Below are 21,685 nucleotides of genomic sequence, written 5' to 3'. Positions count from 1 at the left end.
GACTTTCTACTTCCTGTGCCCCACTGCCTTCTTGCTAGAGTTCCAAAGCAATCCCCGCCTCTTTCCTCTGCCCAGAATGTTCTTCCTCCATTTTTCCCCATGACTAACTCCTTCCTGATCGTTCGTACATTCAATAAACATTACTAAGGAATTATCAGTTTTCTTCTCACATGTCACCTCCCTCCAAAGACCCTTCCCCAACTTCTGTCTAGTTAGCCATGGTAAGTCTATCATCACTTTCCATTTCTTCTATTAAGATTTGTTTTCTACCTTATCTCTGCCTTAAGACCAGAGACAATATATTTTCAGTGCCTAAAACAGTTCACACAGTTAAGTATTCACACACTATGGTTTGGATGAATGGAGAATAGAGGCAAAGGAGTTCTCAAATCACATTTGCAAAAATGATTATAGAATATTAAAGCCAGTAGAACCTCTTCTGCCCCCACCCCAACTCAGCTGATCAAAATGATGGTCAGAAAGATAAAGTGACAGGGTCAAGGGCAAAGATGGAGTTTGAACCCATGCTTATGATTTCTAGTCCCATCATACCATATTCCTTCAAGAACAGGAGACAAAGTCTTACTCCATTAAATGGGTTTCAGATTATTGAATGTGGGCATTAGGAACTGATTTGGCCTGGAGAAGTCTCCCCTCATACTACAACGTCCAACAACACAACAAGAAGATATCAGATGGACATCATTTCTGGGTCCCCCAAATCACCCTGACCTTAGTTCCATGGAAGAGGATGACGTTGAGAGGGCAAATATGAATAGAGGTGACTCCCAGTCCATCTTCCATCTTCTGGGGAGAGGAAAAAGACCATCTTGGCAGGAACAACTTCTTTGGGCTCCGAGATCTACCAAGAGATCACGCTGTACCAGGTGAGAGCCCGGCCTCACATTCTTAGCTTGGGTGAGAATCAGATCGGACCACAATGTGGGCCTCGGGCCGGTTGCATAATAGGACCTGTAATCTGTACCTTAGAGAACTTCAGCCAAAAGCACTCCGCTCTTGCTGAGTCATCCCCAAACCCCGTGACTGGATGATTCACTGATCTCCACTGGGGTCATGACTATCAGGTGCTGACCCAGAAATGAAAACTAAATTTATAAGGGAAGATATCCTCTAACTGAAACTCCAGCTTTTCTGATGGTTCAAGCTTCCACTCTTTGGGTCTCCAAAGAGTAGTGGAAGCCATGTTGATCTCTTCCTCAACAATCTAAAAACAATGGAACAAGACAACCAGAAACCCACTGAAAAAAAGAGGGAGTTGATGTTTGGGAGGAAACCAACCTGAAATGATACATATCCACAATCCTCATCACAATTCTGAGAGCTAGGAAACCCTAGAAACCAAGATTGGGGCTTGTTTCTTTTGCATATTTGTAGCAAATATACTTGGAAGCAAAGCCTGACAACAAAAATTGATATAAGACTATTTTTAGTCTTTTATGTCACTTTGGTTGCACACTCATACATTTTGGTGTAGCAATGCTATCCTTTGATTATGAGATTCTGAATCAAAGTCCAATATGATGTTTCATGACATATAGCCCCTGTGCATCTCATTACCTTTATAAAGGCTAAAACATTCTTGCACCCAAGAAAACCAAAATACTTGCACCCAAGTTTTCTGATAAAGATGGTGGACCTATAATTCTTCACTGATTTTATATGCTTTTTGCATAAACTTGGTCAGGCAGTATTGTACACATTCAACAAGTGGATAAACTGAGATTTAGAGAAGTTCAAACATTACTTGTGTGGACAAGTAATTAGTGTCAAACCAGACTAGAACCCAGGTGTACTGGGCATTCACTGTTTTCCCCATTGGTCATCCATCCATGCCCTGATTTTTGTGCAGCACCTCAGTTCTACTTTAGGAAACCACTCTCCTCTCCTCTCCCCACTCTCCTCTACTGCTTGCAGACTTGGGAGGTCCCATTTTCACCTAGGCAGGGGAAGGGCATGTGCCCAAGCTTAGCCAATAATTCACACTTCCTCAAAACTGAGCCCAGAGAGGAGTGACTCAAAGACCACAAGAGCTGGAGGTGGATGGTCCCAGCAAGGGTCCCTGAAGATGTGCTAGGTGTTGAGAGTTGCCCTGAGATTTCTGAATCCTGAATTTATGGCTTGTCAGCCTTTATTTGTGTGGATTGGCCAGAGGGGATTTCTTTAGCTTTTAGCCAAAGACTCTTGACTGAGAGGCCTCTGCTCTTTCTTCCCTCCAAAGGGGAAGAATTGATCATCATCACACACACACACACACACACACACACACACACACACACACACAGAGGCATGTATGTATAATAGACATTAAATGTATATATACATATATATGAAGTACTTAAAATGGAATATGGTACGTTATAACATTCTGCATTTCAGAGTTACTGTGAACATGAAAAATATGTTATACAAAATACCTAGAACCTAGACAAAGTGGCCCACACCCATAATCTAAGACTAAGGAGGCTGAGACAGGAGGGTCAGAAGTTTGGGGCCAGCCTCAGCTCTCACATAGTGAAAGAATATTTTTTTAAAAAAAATAATAAATAAAAAGATCTGGGGATATATCTTAGTGGAAAATACTCCTGGGTTCAATCCCCAGTACCTAACAAACAAAAATAAAAAACAAAAGCAAATGAACAAAAAACATAGCACCCAATAGTTTGCATTGCTAAGACTCTCCTCCCTCCCTCTTCCTCTCTGTATGCTCTTTCCCTCCAATATGTCTTCACTCATCTAATTATTTTCATTCTTTACCCAAATGCTTTTTTTCATCCTAGTTGCCCTTCCTCTTTGCTTACTCTTACATACATTTATATGTGGGTACTTCTTGTCCCTATAAATAATTGTGAGGCTGAAGGAAGTGAGTGGCCATGGATTTAATACCCTTGCTGACGTTTACATTGGCTTTTGGGACCTGAATTCCTGACACATCCCAAATTTCTTGCATGTCTCCTGCATGAAAGCTGCTTTTCAGACTCTCTCGGCTTATGGTTTGCATGCCCAAACATAAATAATGCTTAAGCAAAAAGAGAAGAGTACAGATGATTTTAAATAAACACAACCTAAAACAGTAATTGTAAAAAATTTGGAAAATACAAAACAAAACAGAAAAAATTAGCATCATGCCATCCTAGAGAAAACGATTCCTAACATTTTGATTTATTTCTTTGTATTTTATTTTGTCATATTCTATCATATTGATGCATGAAATTATAATTATAAAATTATAATTACATGTAGTACCTATTAAGTGAGAGACAATTTACAAAGTGTTCTGTAAGCAACATACTACTTAAGCCAAAGGACACCTGAGTGCCCCGCAGCCTTGCAGCTGGGTCCCCCATACTGAATAATCCAAAATAGCAAAACATAAGCCACCATGTCTTTTGTGATCTAGAGTCAGAAGTCAGATTCCATCATTTTCCCACCTGCTACTGGGTATCTAGGTCAGCCTTTCCAGTGTGGGAGAGAACCACACGAGGACATGTGCGTTAGGGTCTGAATATGGTTTGTCCCTCAAGCAGGTAGAGGATAAGCTCCTCAAAACTGGAGGCTGGATCCTCAAAATGGTGGTATTAAGAGTGGAACTATTAAGAGGCGGAGCCTCGTGACATAATTAGGTCATTGCGGATGTTGCCCTTGGAAAGGATTAATGCTGGCCTCACAGAGTTAGTTCTCTTGAAAGTGGATTGTTATAAAGTGGGCACCCCAACACTCAGGGCTTTTGGCACAGGCCACTTCCCTTTCTACTTCTCTGCCATATTTTGATGGTCATTAGTCGGGAGGGATTCACAGAGGCCAGAGAAATGAGGCCCCATGAACTTGGAGTTTCAGCCCCCAAAGTGGTAAGCTAAATAAACCCCTTTTCTTTGTAAGTATCTAACTTCAAGTATTTTGCTATAGCAACAGAAAACAGATTAATACAGACAAGAGTCTTTGGAAGAGGAAAGCAATAGGACCCACCTTGGAAGGATGGATACCTCCATTGGGTAATATGAGTTTCTTTACATTTTACAGTTGAAAGCCCAAGAGCTTAGCTGAAGGACACATGGTTTATCAGCTACAGAATAGGACTTAAAGCTAGAGTGACCAACTCACGAACTCAGACTTTTAACTATAACATGATACCACCTCTTTACTTTAACTATCCTATGAATATTGGATATTAAAGTAAATTTCAATTTTTTGTTACTATAAAAAAACTCTGTAGACAACTCTTTCTACATAAATTTCTACCTCCATCTCCTGCATCTCCTGCTATTGTCTCAGGACAATTCCTAGAGATACAATTGTCAGGTCAAAAAGTATGGATTTTTTTAATGCTCTTGGTACATCATGCAAAATATAATTTCCAGAAAGGAAAAACCAATAAAAGCCCATGCGGTTGTCTGATGTCTGTCTCACTGTATTCTTAATACAACTGAATATTAACATCATTTAAATCTCTATTAGTTTTTGTAGGCTAAAAATGCTAGTTTTGATTTGCATTTCTTGGAACACTTCTTAATTTTCTCATCATTATTATGTATTTGATTCATTGGGGTCTTTCGTTATAAGCAAAAGAAGCCAATTAACTAACTTTTTCTTTTTATTAAGACATAATATTTGGACTGTTAATGGGGTATAATATAATCATTTGATACATGTATATAATTTACAGTGATCAGATCATTTCCTCAAACACTTCCATTTCCTCAAACATTAATCATTTCTATGTATTGGGAACTTTCATACTTTTTCCCAGTTATTTTGAAATATAGATTGACGTAGATAACGGTTAGCTTATTGTGCTGCAGAAAATCAGAAGTAATTCCTCCTGTGGTTTTTTTCCCCATTTTTATTGGTGCATTGTAGTTGTACCTAATGGTGGGACTCATTGCTACACATCTGTATGTTCATGCCCTGTGACATAATCTGGCCAACCCCATTCCCAGTATTTCCTCTTTCCCTCCACTTCTCCCTCCCCCGATTCCTTTCCTCTACTCTGTGGATGTCCCTTTGATTTTCAGAGACCACCCCACAACTTTCTTTTCCTTTTTCCTCTCAAGTTTCCACATGTGGAAAAACAAGACGACCCTTGACCTTCTGAGCTGGGCTTATTTCACTTAACATAAGGTTTTCAAGTTCTATCCGTTTACCTGAAAATGAAATAATTTCATTCTTCTTTGTGGCTGAGTAAAACTCCATTTCTAACTGTGTTTTGGTGCCCCTTACCTGAGCTCTTTCCACCCCATCCTCGCTGCCCTTCCCAGCCTTCCCGGTCCCTAGTGACCACTCTTCCATTCCATTCTGCTATGAGATCAACTCTTTAATTCTCCACAAATTCGTAAAAATGTGGCATTTATCTTTGTGTGTCTGGCTTATTTCACTTAACACAATAATCCCCATCAATTCCACCCCTGTCGCTACAAATGATAGGATTTTATAATATTCATGTGTTTGTGTGGGGGGGTGGATTGGGAGATTTTTCTTGTCTATTCATCCACTGATGGACACTTTGGTTGATTCTATATATTGGCTATTGTCAATAGGGCTGCAATAAACATGGCTGTACAGATGTCTCTTTCATAAAATGCTTTTATTTCCTTTGGATATATTCTCAGTAGTGGGGTTGCTGGATCATATGGTAACTCTGTTTTTAGTTTGTTTTTAAAGAAACTGCATTCTATCTTCAATGGTGGCTACACTAATCTACATTCCCACCAAAAGTGTGTGGGTTCCCCTTTGTCTGAATCCTCACCAGCATTTATTTTTTGTCTTTTTTATAATAGCCATCCTAACTGGGTGAGGTAATATTTCACTGTGATTTCTATTTCAATTTTTCTGATTATTTGTGACACTTACATGGGATTATTTTGTTATTGTTGTTGTTGTTGTTGTTAAGATTTTTGAATTGCTTACATATTCTGAATATTAATCCCTTGTCAGATGAACAGTTGGTAAATAGTATCTCTTACTCCATAAATTGTCTCTTAACTCTATTGTTTCCTTTCCTATAAAGATATTACTTAGTTTGAATAATCCAATTAACTAATTTTAATTTGGAATTAAAAAGGATACCTGGGCCAGCAGAGAACACCTGTAATCCAGCAGCTCAAGAGGCTGAGGCAGGAGGATCACGAGTTCAAAGCTGGCTTCAGCAACTTGGCAAGTCCCTAAGCAACTCAGTGAGACCCTGTCTCTAAATGAAATATAAAAAAGGGCTGGGGATGTGGCTCAGTGGTTGAGTGCCCCTAAGTTCAATCCCCAGTACACACACACATACACACACAAAGAAAAAAAAAAGGAGGAGGAGCAGACCACCTAGTAGTTCATGTAATTAAAGGGAAAGGTGGAAACCTCGCTTGAAAATGGAGAGGGCCCAGAGCATCCCCAGGGCTCCAGGCAACAGGAAGGGGTGGTAGACAGTCTTGCAGGCTACCATCACTGGGATGAATCAATTCAACATTCCATCCATCCTGTGTCACATGGCTAAGCTAAGGTGGGGGAGGGAAGGACAGGGTGCTTTGATTCAACCAAGACAGCCCTTAATGGGGGGGGGAAGTAAATAAATTTCTGTTACTGAAAAAGAAAGAATGGATCCTCAATGGCTAAGGAAAAATAAATGTCTGCAACAGGGTTTGATTTCAATGGCTCCCAAACCCATCCTCATTTCATTAAGTTAAAAGTCCTGGCCTCCATATGCTGGTCCTTGGTTCTTTTTTTTTAATGGGTACATTATAATTATGCCTTTATTATGCCATGTTCATGCTTGTACATGATCAATCTCATTCCCCACATTGTCTGTCTGTTCTTATTAGTTGGTCAAGAATGATAACTTTGCCTTTACTTAAGAAGTTCAGCATCATTGGAGTCAACACCACCATGGGGGAGCTGAGAAAAAAACCCTCTGCAGTTGGAATAAATATCTAGATATCCAGAAATACAGAGCTAAGACTCCCTCAACTTTGCCAAATAAAATAACCAAGAACAAAGGGATCTAGGGTAAAGAAATCAACCCCTTTACCAGAGGCTAGCGAACTTTCTCTGGAAGGGCTAGGTAGCAAATATTTGAAGTTTTTCAGGGTCATCCAGTCTCTGCTACAACTTCTCACCTCCACAAAGAAAGCAATAGACAGCAAGGATACAAATAGGCATGGCTCTATTCCAACAAAACTTTATAAAATCAGCCGGCAGGCAGGATTTGATCTGAGGCCATAGTCTGCTGATCTCTGCTTAAATCCAAATCACAACAACTAAACACATCATGCTTCTGTTTATGGTTATTTCAATTCCGACTCCTGTGATTTTAAAGAATTAACTTTCAGTTGTCAAAAATATTTAGGGCAGTGTTCACTTGATTTATCCACCTGTGTTATAAACTACATCAGTTGATTTTTGACTTGGAGAAAATGTGACAATAAATGAACATCAAAGTCAATTTTGCTACCCACATAGATAAAGAAAAGTAACTGTGATTATTCATTTAAACAATCAACATACATTCTCCTACCACCTATTATGTGCCGGGGCTGAGACTGGATACACAAAATACACAGGCCTTACAGAGTTTGAGCCTGGTGGAGAAACTCAGAATCTAGAAAACTCATCCATAGCAAATACTCCTCTCATGGGTGATGGCTGGCTGTTACAGAGAACCAGGATCATGTTTGAAAAGTACATCTCTCCAAATGGAATAAACTGACTCCTGGACTGGTCAGAAGAGCACAAGTAGAGTCCAGCTAAACAATGCCAATGGGAAGTTCCTATTTAAGAGTTCAAACCAGAAAACCTCTCAAAATCTGTCATCATCAAAAATCTCCTGGGGTGACTACAAGATTGATGACAATATCATCAGTATGCCAGGTAGGTTCAGCTCCCAGTGGCTAAAGCTATTCTATGTTCATATCCATGTGCCCATGACTGATGGACCCAGGAATCAACAACTGACCCAAGAAGGGTATAATAGAAAGTCATCAAAGATGACCATCATAAATTCCTTTGCTCCTTCTATGCATATGTTGTTTCTCATATCAAGAGTGGAGCCCATTCTGCCTATGCTTGAATCTGGGCTGGTCTTTCTCTTGACCAAGAGAAAACAGCAGAAGTCGTCCTCTGAACTCTGAGGGTAGGTCAGAAACAGCTGTTCAGCTTCCATCTTAGTCTCTCAGAACATCCTCTCTTAGAATCCAGCTGATGTTCTGTAAGGAAGCCCACACAGTCCCATGGAGGGGCTGATGTGAAGAGGAACTGAAGTCTCCTCTCTAATGGTCCCAACATTGAGCTCTAACAGGCTGCCAGCACCTGCTTATCATATGAATGTGCCATCTTGGAAATGGATCCTTCATCTGTTCATCAATAGCCCCAGACGTTTCATGATAATTTGTTATTCAGTGATAGATAATAGGAACGTTAAATTTATCAGCCCTTTTCTCTGAAGACTTTGAAATTTTGGTTGGAAATTAACAGATATTAGAAATTTGGGGAGCTGAGTCTCATTAAGAAGCAACCATTGGTGTGCATTAGAATCACATGGAAAAACTTTGTAAGATAGAAAGTTCTAGTTCGCCTCCCACTCAGATCTCTGATTCAGTAGGTTTGGGATGGAGCCCAGGAGTATTTTAATCAAGCATTTAAAACAAGCTTCCTATGCATCTGTTATTGTGTACTGAAACTCTGATTTGTATACTCAACATGGAAAACCCATACACAAACCCCAACAGCCAAAACAGTCCCGAGCAAAAATAGCAATGCTGAAGGGGCCACCCAATATCTGATTTCAAAATACACTATAGAGCCACACAGTATGGCACTTGCAAAAAATAGGCATGTACGCTGACGGAATAGAACAGAGGACGCAACAACAAACTACAGCTACAGCCATGTGATTCCTGACAAAGGCGCCAAAAAACATATGTCGGAGAAAAGACAAACATGCTGGGGAAACTGGGTATTTACAGAGAAAAGATTAAAACTAGATCCCTAACTCGCCCTATGCAAAAATCAGTTAAAAATGGTCAAAGACAATGGCTTCCTGAACAGGATTCCAACAGCTCAGGAAATAACAGCAAGAACCAACAAATGGGATGACATCAAATTTAAAAAAAAAAAAAATTGCCCAGCAAAAGAAAAACAATTGGTAGAATGAAGAACCTGTCTACAGAACGGGAGAAAAATCTTTGCCAGCTGCTCTTCTGATGGAATCCAGAACTCAAAGAGTTCTAAAGAACCATAAAACAAACAAGATCACTTAATGGGCAAACAGAACTGAACAGACCCTTCTCAAAGAAGTACAAATGGCCATTAGGCAAATGCAAATCAAGGCTACATTGAGACTCCATCTCACCCCTGTCAGGATGGCATTCATCAAGAACACAAAAGACAACAAATGCTGGTGAAGATGAAGAGCAAATGAACCCTCATACAGCTGTTGGTGGAGATGTAAATATGAACAGCCACTATGGCAGTCATACCACAACTCAGTGTCTACCTGAAGAAATTAAAGTCAGCATACTACAGAGGTACCTCATAGCTGTGTTTATTGGGGCACAGTCCACAGGTGCCCATCAACTGATGAATGGATAAAGAAATATAGTCTATTTACATAGTGGAGTATCATTCAGCCACAAAGAAGAACAAAAATCATTCCATTGGCAGGAAAATGGATGGAACTGGAGACCCTAATGTTAAATAAAATAAGCCAGACTCAGACAAATGCCACATTTCCCCCATATGTGGCATCTAGGGGTGGAAAAAGATGACAAGAAAATAGAAGGCTATTAGGGAAGAGGAAGGGGATCGAGGAAGGGGATCTGAGGAAGGGATCGAGAGTAAAGGAAGGCATAAGGGGGTAGAAAGGATTCATGTTATTTGCACATACAAATATACCACGATAAAACTTATTATTCTAAGTAAATGTACTAATTAAAATGTACTCATAAAAAAGGAAAGAAAGAAAACCAGTACACACACACACACTCAGACTTTCTCTCACCCTGTGTTCTCATCTTAACTTGAGCCCCTGGCAATCCATCCAGTCTTGGCTATTTGTAGCCTCAGATGTGGGTGGACCTCAGGGTTCAGAAAAGCCTCTGTCCATCAAAAACTCAGCCAAAGAGACGGTAGTGCTTCATCAACTCACAGTTGAATCCAAACTGAACTGGAAGACAATCTTCCCAACTTTAGAATCCTAAAATACCTAGGATGACAAGATTAAAGACCTCTGTTTGAAATACCAGGTGAAATGTGTTATAATCCTCGTTACAATTTTTCCTCCAAGCGGCAAATCTCATCAGACACCTTGGGGATTCTTCTGGAGTCTCTCACAGATGACAGGCCATCGGACTCTACCACTGTCAGCAGACAGAATTTCAAAGGGCTGAGCAGTGTGCGTGAACCCTGGACGAGACTGGCTGCCTTGGGGGAGACTGTCTTTGAGGAGTTCAGAAGGAAAACCTGATTTACAGGCCTGAACTCCCACAGCTCTGCTTCAGTTAGACACAAACGGGGTCAAGGTCTGTGTGTTCTTTCCTGCCTAAAACATTTATTTGGGAACAAGAAAAGAGTGGGGGTGAGCCTGAAAGTTTCTCTTCACCTTTCCCACAGCCAGTCCAAATAGGCAAATTCTGTTCAAGTGGCCATTTGATGGGTCTCCAAGTGACAAGCCTGGGGTCTTCAAAGACAGAGGACACTCATGAATGGGTCACAAGCAGGTGAAGTTGACTCGCCATCTTCTCCTTACTTCACTCTCTATCTTCATAATGCCCTCTGTCCCTCCACTGTCCCCCAAGCTAAAGTGCCTGTGGGGTGGCCAGCACCTCACCAGGGTACTTTTGCCTACTCAGAGGGATAAGCCTCCAAAGAACTTAAAGTCTGAAATAACTAGTAAAGAACAAAAGACAAATTATAGTTTTCAAGGATGGAGAACCTGATAGAATCAGCCCACTCAGGAGCTTGAGTTAGACAATTAGAGAACGGTTCCCAGTTCCGACGTGGTTTATTTGAGGGGTCCATCAAAGGCAGGGATAAGGTTTCAGGGTGCAGTCTTGCTTCCTGATGTCTGGCAGTTAGCAGGTTGATGGGCATCTTGGCAGGTCACACCCATCTCTGAGAGGTTTATGGCTGCAGCAGGTCACCCCCTCCCCGATGCTGTGTGGGGCCAGGCAGAGCTGAATAGAAATTCACATGTATTTGGGTGATCTGATCCTGTGGGATTGCCACGGGAAGTCCCCGAATACCAGATTTTCCTATTCAAAGGCTACAATGCGGGGGGAGTCCACACACAGCACACGATGGCTTTGGACAGGTGCCCTACCCAGAAGTGGCTTATTCATGAATGTGTGTTTTCTCCTCTTTCTTCAAAGACGTGTTTTCTCCTGTTTCTCCCATCTTTCTCTCATTGACTCTCCGCTTGCCTCAAATCATATCTTCCCCTGTTCCCGCTCCCTGGGGACCCTTCTTCCCACCCCTCACCAATCCTTCCCTAGCAGTAATGGGTGACTGTGTCATGACTATCTTCAGCTCCACTCCCACCATTTCCCAGGGCCCTCCTAGGAGTCATCCCCCAGGGTGACCTACGGTGGAAGTAGTACTGGCGCCGTCTTTCCAGCAGGCACACACAGAGACCTCAGAGGAGCCCAGGTCCTCCCTTAGGTACCCAAGAAGAACCCCAGTACTGAGGGAAGGAGAGAGAATTCCTACTACAGGTGTAAATGACACGACTGGATGTTGGAATAGAGATGCCCTTTCCCATCACTTAGTATCTGCTCTTCTCCTGCACAAATGAACAAAACTTTTTTTTCAATCTAGAAAATTGAATCACCCCCCAAAATTAAATTAAAAATGAAAACCTGAAACTTACCCTTCCAAGCTATTACAGTCCACTGCGGTGCTACGTACCGTTGAAGGCACATCAGAGCCCTTGGCTGTGGCTCATTGTGGAGCAGGAGGGGCACTAAACCAGTCCAAAGGACTGACGCTCTTCTCCCATCCTGCCCACCTTGGCACTTGAGACTGGAAGAAATCTGAATGGGAAATCAGAAGACCTGAACTTAACCCAGGTTCTGTGGGGTTTGACCACACAGGAATATAAGGAATTCAAACCCTGGAAATTCTCTCTACCCTAAAGTATCTAGGATTCTCTGTTTAAATACAAATAATTCTCTGAAAGTAGTGACATATTATTTGACTATTACACACTTAACTCAAAAGAGCCTCCAAGTTTCATGTGCCCATCTTCTTACAAAAAAAAAAAAAGTGATGTAAGTAGAGAAATGAAAAAGGAAAGATTTCAAAGATGGGGTCTACCAAGGGAGAAGAAGTTGATGGGAGACCAGGCTAAGTCATCGGAAGCGCAGGGCTTTCTTTCAGGAGAAACCAAAAGGAAAGAGGAGTAGATAAGGTCCAAATAAAACTTATTTTTCTTATTTCACATTTTTTTCTTGGCTGGGCCTTAATTAAAACTACAAGGAGTCTGCCCTGGTAAAAGGCTTTTAGACCTTTATGGATGCCCATTGAATGGTAAATAGATACAGTTATACTGATCCTCAGACACTGTAATCCCTGACACCTATCGAAATAGCTGCTCACTTTCCTGTTTGAAAAATGATACTCATGTGGGGCCAGGAGGGGTGAGAAAAAGAGAAGAGAAAAAATAACCATCCAGGTATCTTCTTCAGCTTCCACTCCAAAACACACTGCGCTGGATCACGAATTGCATTTGGTCAGTCCTTACAGTTATGATGCATCCCATGGACCCTCCAGGCTTCTCACAACAAATTCACCTGTTAACCATTCCCATTCTACATACAGGGGACGTTGAGACTCATCAAAACCCATACTCTTCCTGCAGTAGTCACCAAGAAACGATCTTTATCAAATGAGTCTTAGCTTTCCACTTCAGTGGTAAGCAAAGTATCAGTAACAATAAACATTCTCTGACAACGTGTGATTTGCCAACCACGACGCCATCATTTCTCAGGACTTTTCATCCTCATCCTACCCTGTGAAACAGCTCACATTGTCCTCATTTCACTGCAAAGGAACCTGAGGTGAAGCAATGTGCCCAGGGACACACGGTGAGATAGCCAAGATTTCAGCCAGACAATCTGACACCAAACACCAGAATCTTAACCACTGCACATAGCAAACTTATTTTAGCTCAATCGCCCATAAATAAAAACTTGTTATTGCTCAGTGTATTAAGAGGGATGAAGATAGAGCAGATTTCAGCTGCAATCCAGGCTGTTGACAGACCCAGAAATCTGCTCTTTGACAGGAGCTTGAGGTTACTGAGGGGTGAATGTCTTCAGAGGGGCAGGCCAGCTTCCAAATGGCTTTTTTTTTTTAAACAACAATTTCCCTCTCTGCCCCAAAATACAGTCAAGGATCACAAATTGCACTGGGTCAATCCTTACATCAAAAACTTTCTTTGACTCCCTGATGTTCTTAGAGAACACAGGTCTATTTCAATCATCTCAGGACACATGGCTGCCACAGTACCCCACACCAGAGGAGCAACACCCTGACCATCTCCACTCAAGGCCTGGAAAATGTTTCTGGCATCTTGACAGAGATGAGAAACTGGTGCAGGGGGAGGCAGAATGGAGAGGTAAGGAGGAGGAAAGAGCCAATGCTTATGTATATAAAATGCAGAGGGAGGCTGAGTCCCTGAAAGAACATATTTCCAAAATTGGAACCAAAACATATTTCACAAACTCTCTTGGCCTTGGGAAGGATTAGCTGCTAAAGGACGTGACTGTGGGTACCACTCTCTGTTTACAAGCTTGCCCTCTGCCCTGCATGTAGACGTGACTTTCCGAGTCCCCGACCAGGGCTGATTATCCGGTTACCTGGGCTGCATAAACCCAAACAATTCCCAGAGGCTTTAGGACAAAAATTAAGGAGCAGAACACACAGGAGCATTGGCTGTGGCTGTATTTCCTCAAGCCACACAGACATATGTATGTGTGCTAGCGTGTCCCCACCCCAACTAGACTCTATGCTTCAAAAATGTCAGTGCCGTGAAAAACAAAGACTGAGGAGCTGTTTGAGATTAAAGAAAATGAAAACAATGTGACCACCAAATGCCAGGTGTGATGCATATTGGGCTGGGGAGCGGAGAGGGGAAACTGCCCTGGGGGATGTGATTGGGGCAATTGGAAAAATTCAAATCTGGAGTGTGTATGAGACAACAGTGTTAAACCAAAGTGAAGTCTGAACTTGATTATTATACTGAAAGACCAAATGGACAAATGGACAATGGCCAAACCATATATAAAAATGGGATGTGGACAGACAGCCTGCAACAACCTATCCAAGAAAACAATCCTTCATGACAATAAGCCCAGGAGGCCAGCCTGGTATAATTTAAACTCGTAGGAAGCCAGATCGTCATCTCTAGTGACAATCCAGGAAATGAAACAATAAATTCTGTAACAATCAACACCTAATGGCTAAGACTTGATAAATAACTGACAGCTTCCCTGATTTTTATCCCCTCCTCCAACCTAGGACCAACCAGAGAAAGTCAAAATGCCCCCTAGCCAATCACCTAGGATGCTCGTGGCGCATTGAGCATCCCCATGGAGACAGCCTCCAATAAGACATGCCTGCACCTTCCCCTTGGTCCCCAATGAAGTTTCCCCATGCCCTGCCTGCCTCTGCATCTCTGCCAACATGCAAGTGGTGGTATCTGACTCCATGCCACAGCAAGCTCAGAATAAATAGCCTTTACCTTTTTCACTTGGTTGCTCTTTGTTTATTTCGACAGCACTGTGGTATTGAGAGAGAACGTCTCCATCCATTGGCCACACATGCTGAAGTGTTGAGAAGTAAAGGGTCTGCCCCGAGCCCTCAAATGATTCGGAAAAACACACATACAGAGAGGGAGGAAGTGACAAAAGAAATGAGGTCACAGCAACGGGTCTGGGTAGATGGTCTCCGACTTCTTTGTTCTCTTCTTGCAACTCTTTTAGAAGTTTGAAATGATTACAAAATGAAAAGGTTTTTAAAAACATCCCCAGCTGATTGCTCACATTCTGCCCAAAGGGCCACACCTGGTCACCTAAGACCTCAAATAATGCACAAGTGCACAGTCACTTTGTCTGTTCTCCTTGCAGAACTAGGAAAGCAGAAATGGGGGCTACTCAGCCTGTCCCCCAGAGAACCATCCCCCAGAGAACCATCACACTCTTCCTGGCCCTTGGACCTTCCTAATCTTTTCTGACAGATTTTTTGGGGACACAAAAACCTAGTAAAGACCTAGTGAATCATAACCACTGCAGGGGAATTGCCCCTATGGAGAGGGAAGGTTTGGTGAGATCAATTCTGGAGGAAGTGATCAGGAGTCTCCCTAAAGTAACCAGAAAGAGGAAATGTCTGGAAGGGAGGAGCTTCATAGATGGGTGCCTTATGGCTTCTCTCTCTCTCTCTCTCTCTCTCTCTCTCTCTCTCTCTATATATATATATATATATATATATATATATATATATATATTTTTTTTTTTTTCCCCTGAACCATATGAGGGTTAAGGGGAGAATTCCAGCTCCTTTGTCCCTAAACACTTTGGAAGTGTATTTCCTACAAACAACAGGTTAAGGCAGTGGTTCTCAGTTTTGGGTGCACACATTAAAATCTAATTACACAGAAGAATCCTCCATGGGGATCGTTCACTACATAGAGAATCGTGAAGCCCCTTCCTTTCTCCCTGGGCTAAGGGGCACAGAAGCATCAGGGTGCTGTTCTCATTATCACCCCTCACATGTGCCCTGGACACATGACACAAATGGCTCATGAACTGGGGATTGTGAGGATGTTTGGAGGTTGGCCATCGGTTTCTTAAGGCTAAGCCGAGTCCTTGGAAGTGGCTGGATTTAATTATTACTCTCCAAAGCTGTTGTCTGTGACTACTCCCCAACCTTGCCTTCTGACTCTTCTTTCTTCCTTGCAACATATCGGGTGTCTTCTTATTTTCAAGCCTCTCTTATCCTTGACTCAGGGGTTCTTAACCATGGCTGTATCTTGGGATCATCTGAGAAGATTTTAAAAAATACCAGTGTTGGGTCCCGTGACCTGGACACTTACCCAGTGTCCCCAGGGTATAGCCTGGGACTTTTTTTTAAGCTCCCCAGAAAATTCTCCTATGCAATTAGATTTTAATGTGTGCACCCAAGACTGAGAACCACTGTCTTAACATGCCGTTGGCAGGAAATAAACTTCTGAAGTATTTAGGGATAAAGGATCTGGACAACTGTCCTTAGCTCTCACATGGTTCAGAAAAAACATATACATATAGGGAGAGAAGAAGAGATGCAACATAAGGCACCCATCTATGAAGCTCCTCTTTTCCACACATTTGCTCTTTCAGGTTACTTTAGGAAGATTCTCCACCATTTCCTCCAGGATTGATCTCACCAAAGTGCCCCTATAGGGGCAATCCCCCTGCATTGGTTAGGATTCAGTAGGCTTTTATAAAAGTGATCTGTTCAAGACTTTTACCCAATAAAAAAATTTTAAAAAGAAAAGCCATGTGCAAGCCACTCTGGTCAATAACAAGCAAAGGTGATTATCACATTGCTCACCCAGCCTGCGTCCACAGGACACAGTCCCGATGGCACCACATCCCCTTGTGACTGTACAAGCTGCTACCAGGCAGAAAACAACAGCTCGTCAATCCAGATGGACTCATAAGACTCTGAAAATACACGGGCAAAGAGATGATGAAACACCAGATTTACAGCAACAGGTGGTGGCCTCTCTGAGCAGGCGAATGCATGGTCATCTGGCCTCTCGGTCACACGAGGGAGAGAAGAGGGAGAGAACAAGGAGACCCAGCACCAAGAAGTCTGTTGAAAGAGCTGTGGCTGGTATTCAAACCAGGGGGGCCACAGAAAGCATGCACTTGCTCAGTTCTCAGTCTGAAGACGCATAAAGAGTCTCATAGGGGACTTCCAAAAACTATTTGTCTGTCTCGGATCCCCAGCCTGGCCCAATTAAATCAGTATCTTTAGATAGGCCTTGGTGTCTTTTTAAAGCTCCCTAGATAGTCTAGCATGCTGCCTGCTTGACTTTGCATGTGACCTCCCCAGAGAATTCTCTTATCACACCAGCAGGGCAGGACACTGAGTTCCCTATGCCTTTGGGGCTAGGTTCTGAAGCCACATCACTTTCCCTCACCCCTCCTCCTAGCCCTTCTTCTCATCTCACAGCCTTCCTCAATACACACTGTTATATGCATACACTCGGGACTGCAGAGCAAAAGCCCATTTGAGTCATTACAGGGTTTGGGGGTTTTTTTTGCATAATAATCATTTTCTTAATTACACAATATGTTTTGGGGAGCAGATATCTCCTTTTACCCTGTTGAGGGGCCTACAGCAACTAGTAGAGTCTTAGCTCAATATAATATAAACATCAATTGGCTGAAAGTTTGGTTGATTTATTCAGCTAAAATATCAAGAGACAGATTCACTGAGGCCTAGTATCCTTGGTAGTCAGCTCCTGAATAACAAGTACCATAGGCTATATTTGATCCTGCCTCCAACAGTTATAAGCTATGTGACTTTTTTATTTACTTAGTGCTACTAAGGATTGAACCCAGGACCTCACACACACTAGGTGAATGCTCTACCACTGAGCTACATCCTCAGCCCCAAACTATGTGACTTCATTTTTTTTATAAAATATTTATATTTTATTTACTATTTTATTTTATTTAACTGAGGTCCAAACCTCAGTTTCTGTACCAAACAAATTGGAATAATAATATCCAACTCATAAGGCTATTAGATACTACAGGCACAGCACTTTGCAAAGTGCCTAACAAATAATAAACATTTCAAAATAACAGCTGCTTCAATGGCCTCCTCTGTGGATCAAAGTTCACTCTGAAATGTCCCCCAAATCTAACTTGAACATATATAACATCTTTTCTAACTAGTGACTATGATCAACAAACGTGGGACCATCTCTGGAGACTGTGCATTCCCCAGAATCTTAGAGATGGTCATAGGCCACCCATGAAGGTCTTGGGCATGAGTGACATTGGAATATCTTGAAAAACTTTCTAGAAAGGCCAGGGGTGGCACTGTACACAGGTTCTGACTCCACAGATATGGACTCAGTCCATAACTCTTCCCAACAAGCTTCCAAGTGATTGTGAGGCAGGTAGTTGTGGTACCATTCCTGCAGAAACACTGATCTTGCAGGATAACAAACACAGAGAACCCTAAGAAGCAGTATGGGGAAAGAGAGAATGCGGCTTCTGACATCAGACATAGTTTAAATTTGAACCAGTTACTTAATCTCAACACTAGTTTCACCACTTGCAAAATATTAGCTTCATTACTTGAACAAGAGTAACAATGCCCATCTCTCAGGGTTATCAGGAGGATTGAAGGCAAAGATACCTGTAAAGCCCCCAACACAGTGCACAGAACACTATGGACTAAAGGACGCATCACAAAAGGAACTTGACTTTCTAACCCGGGATACCAGGCAATGGCGATACCCTTGACCAAGACAGCAGCAACACTTAGGATGAACAGGCTGGAGCAGATCCAGGAGCTCCAGCCCTAAAGGACCTGCTACAGACCAACATGGCCCTTCCCTTGCCAAGAAGGAGAGGCCCCAAGGTCAGTCCTTGCCTGGACTGGGATTTCCCTCCCAGCCCAGGGACTTGCATTCTTTCCTTCTACCGCCCCACAGCCGATCTTACAGGTTCCTCTTCTGAGCATGGCTTTGTGTTCTAATACTTTGCCACCCCAAAGACAAACCCACAGGCCTCACTAAGCAACAAACAACCACACACATATTCTTCCAAAATGTATAAAATATCACAAAGTTCTTAGGTTCTCCATGCTGGATCCTCTTTAGGATAGTCCCTGGCAGCTCCTCTAAGCTCTCCATCTCTGCTTTTCTTTCTGAGGCTGGTGCTCACCAATGCTCCCATCCCCCAAGCTCCTCCTTTGGAGGAGGAATAGGATCCCCTTTCTGGATTACAGTCCCTCTTCTCAGCAGAGAGGTGTGGGGTCAGAGCTCTGGTGCCTGCTAATGACCCCTCAGGTGCCCAATTGTCTCAAGTGGGTGACTTGCATCTTTGAGGTGCCTAGGCCAAGTTAGGACTCATCTCTTTGGGTCCTGGCCTCTGGGGACTTTCCTTCACTCGAGAGATAATAGGAAGTGAATCACAATATTTGCCAAGTCTCCAGAGCATGTCACTTATATTTGCCCAGCTATACCTTCCTTGGAAATACAACAGGGCCCCTATACATCAACAACACTGAATTTGGGGGAGACTTATGACCCCCTCACACCACCACCTCCACCCAACTCTTTCTCAGTTGGTCCCCAAGAAGATGCTCACGTGCTGGGAACATAGTCTCCTGGGCTCTTGTGTGAACTGTCTCTTGCAACAGCAATGGCTCTAGAGCTCCTGCCCCATCCAGAAACAGGTTGGTCTGACTCCCCGCTCAGCTCAGGCTCAGTGGCCGCGGTCTGTTGCATCTCAGGTGCATAATGTTCTCCCGTGATCCCCAGCCCGCCCTCCTCAATGCATGTGTCATGGAGTACAGCAGCCTTTGTACAAAGGTCTTTCCAGAGTTTGACTCCTCTCCCTGGGTCAAAGAACAGAGAGAGAGAAAGCTCCTGAGGCACACTTCCTGCTTAGCTCAAAGCCTCCTTCCTTCCCATGCCCTTGCACCAACTGTGTGGGCACCTCCACCTTTGTTCTTCCCACTCCTGGGAGCTCTTGGTCCCTCCCATTCATAGTCCCCTGGAAGGCTGGCCTTATCGGCCTCTGGACAAACCAGAGATATCTACAACCAACAGAAAATTCAGGTGTTAAAACTTCAAGCTAAGAACACCACCCACAGTTCTCTGAGGCACAGCAGGGAAGCACTGGGTCAGAAAGGACATGGTCCTCCAGCAGTTTAATTCCTCAGACCTAAGGAAGAACCATGGAATTGAATGTAAGGTAATAACCTCAGGGGGCACTAAAACCAGATGAGGAGTATATGGAAACTCTGTGCAGTATCTTTGCAATTTTGCTGTAAACCTAAACTTATTCCCAAATATGAAGTTTATTTTAGAAAGAAGAAAAAGAGTAGGAAAAAAAGAAGCGGGAGGGAGGGAAAGGAAGGAAGAAGTTAACCTTCTGGGGGTTGAGACAAGGAAAGACAATGTCTAGTCAGGTGTGTTGGTACAAAAATATTACAAAATAAAGAACCATCAAAACTTTAAAATATATATACATTTTTTTTAAAGATTTGATAAGCCTAGGGCTAGGGCTGGGGCTCAGTGGTAGAGCGCTCACCTAGCACATGCAAGGCGTTGAGTTCGATCCTCAGCACCACATCAAAATAAATAAATAAAGATATTGTGTTCAACTACAACAAAAAAAAATTTTTACATATTTTTAAATATAAGCCTTTGTTATCATAGCCCCTCACATTTCTGTTTATAACTACAGCATAACTTAGCCTGTGCAGACTGATATACCCTCTTAACCGATATTCTAGCCTTTCTCCCAACTGGCATATCTGTGAGACAGTTAGAGCAACCAGCAAGCTGACTTTCTTTCTTTCTAGATACTCTTTAACTACCACTGAGTAATAATGTCTATGCCTTTTTCCATCTTCTCAACCTGAAACCTCCTTCCTCTCCATGTGTTGAAATCCTTCAAAGACCTGCTCAAAATAACCTGAAGCTTTCTACAAGTGCCATATTGAAACTAATGGCTCCTTCTACTTTCCGTAGTATTTATTTGACTCATGGTTATAGATATTATTGTGCCTCTATGGGCCATCAGTGTCTTGAGAACCAGAACCAGTGTGGGTTCACCTTTGTGTTCCTGTCTACAGCTGGAAAGTTCAAACATTATTATCCCCGGCCTTGAAGTACACTGACTTTGAATCCGTAAAAAAACAAGCTATCCACTTAATAATTTATTAGGAGAGTACAAACATTTATCGAGTGCTGATTAAGGGGCAGACTCTGGGTGCTGTGGATTCTGAGATGTGAATTACATGACTCCTGCCTTCCAATTCCTTTAATCAAGTGGAGAGAAAAAAAGAGACAGGAGTGGGTAATTACAAATATGTACATATTTGTACATTGTTCAGTTTAACTTGCTTCATGATCTCAACAGTCAAATGCACCAATTTGCTTTCATTTTTTCAATTAATTCATACCAATATTGGCAGAAAGCCTAATATCTTCTTCTTTGAGGCATCCCTGTCTTCCTCAGTAGACCAAAGGAGAGCAAGTGAGGGTAGGGCTTTGACGGCAGGACCCGTCTCTCTTCCATACACATGCAAAGAGGAGCTGGACCATCAGCATCTTGAGGACCAGAACCAGAGCCTGCCTGCTCAGCTGAAAAGACAGTGGCCAGCCTGCACTCACAGTTCAGTTCCTGCTCATCCCACAGATCTGCCCTCTGAGTGGGTGTCTCTTCCACCCCTCTGCTGAGCCATGGTTCTCCAAAGCCGAAAGCCAGGCTGCTTGGTCTAGAGAAACTTCCAGCATTGACCACGTGAGCAGGTGGCACAGAAGCACAGAAGTGAAGGACCATCCCTGCCTGAGATTTCCAGGAAAAACTCCGAAGAGTCTTGAAGGTGCATCTACAGCGTCTCCCTCAGCCTAGAAGGTGCCTTTGGAGAAAAATTAGAAAAGGCTCCTGCTCTGGGG

The 21,685-nt window shown here is 42.7% G+C and overlaps 2 long non-coding RNA genes across 3 annotated transcripts in view; both read right to left on the bottom strand.

Moving 5' to 3' along the window:
- LOC308633601 overlaps nt 1–5,836 on the bottom strand; it is a 48,521-nt gene extending 42,685 nt beyond the window's left edge. Inside the window, exon 1 of the long non-coding RNA XR_014018809.1 lies at nt 733–5,836. This is a non-coding gene — a long non-coding RNA (uncharacterized lncRNA). The remainder of the gene's footprint in view (nt 1–732) is intronic.
- Nucleotides 5,837–11,022: 5,186 nt separating this feature from the next.
- Nucleotides 11,023–17,187, bottom strand: LOC308633600. 2 transcript variants are annotated; one of them, XR_014018807.1, is made up of 3 exons: nt 16,582–17,187; nt 11,861–12,023; nt 11,023–11,168 (listed from the first exon to the last, which is right to left on the bottom strand). It is a non-coding gene; the product is annotated as an uncharacterized lncRNA (long non-coding RNA). The 2 variants fall into 2 exon arrangements; XR_014018808.1 differs by lacking the exon at nt 16,582–17,187 and adding an exon at nt 14,735–15,165.
- Nucleotides 17,188–21,685: the final 4,498 nt, after the last annotated feature.

This window comes from Spermophilus citellus, assembly GCF_964194105.1.
Source record: "Spermophilus citellus genome assembly, chromosome: 14".
Classification (NCBI taxonomy): Eukaryota; Metazoa; Chordata; class Mammalia; order Rodentia; family Sciuridae; genus Spermophilus; species Spermophilus citellus.
Note: the sequence above shows the minus strand (reverse complement) of the source record. Positions and strands in the feature narration are given on the sequence as shown.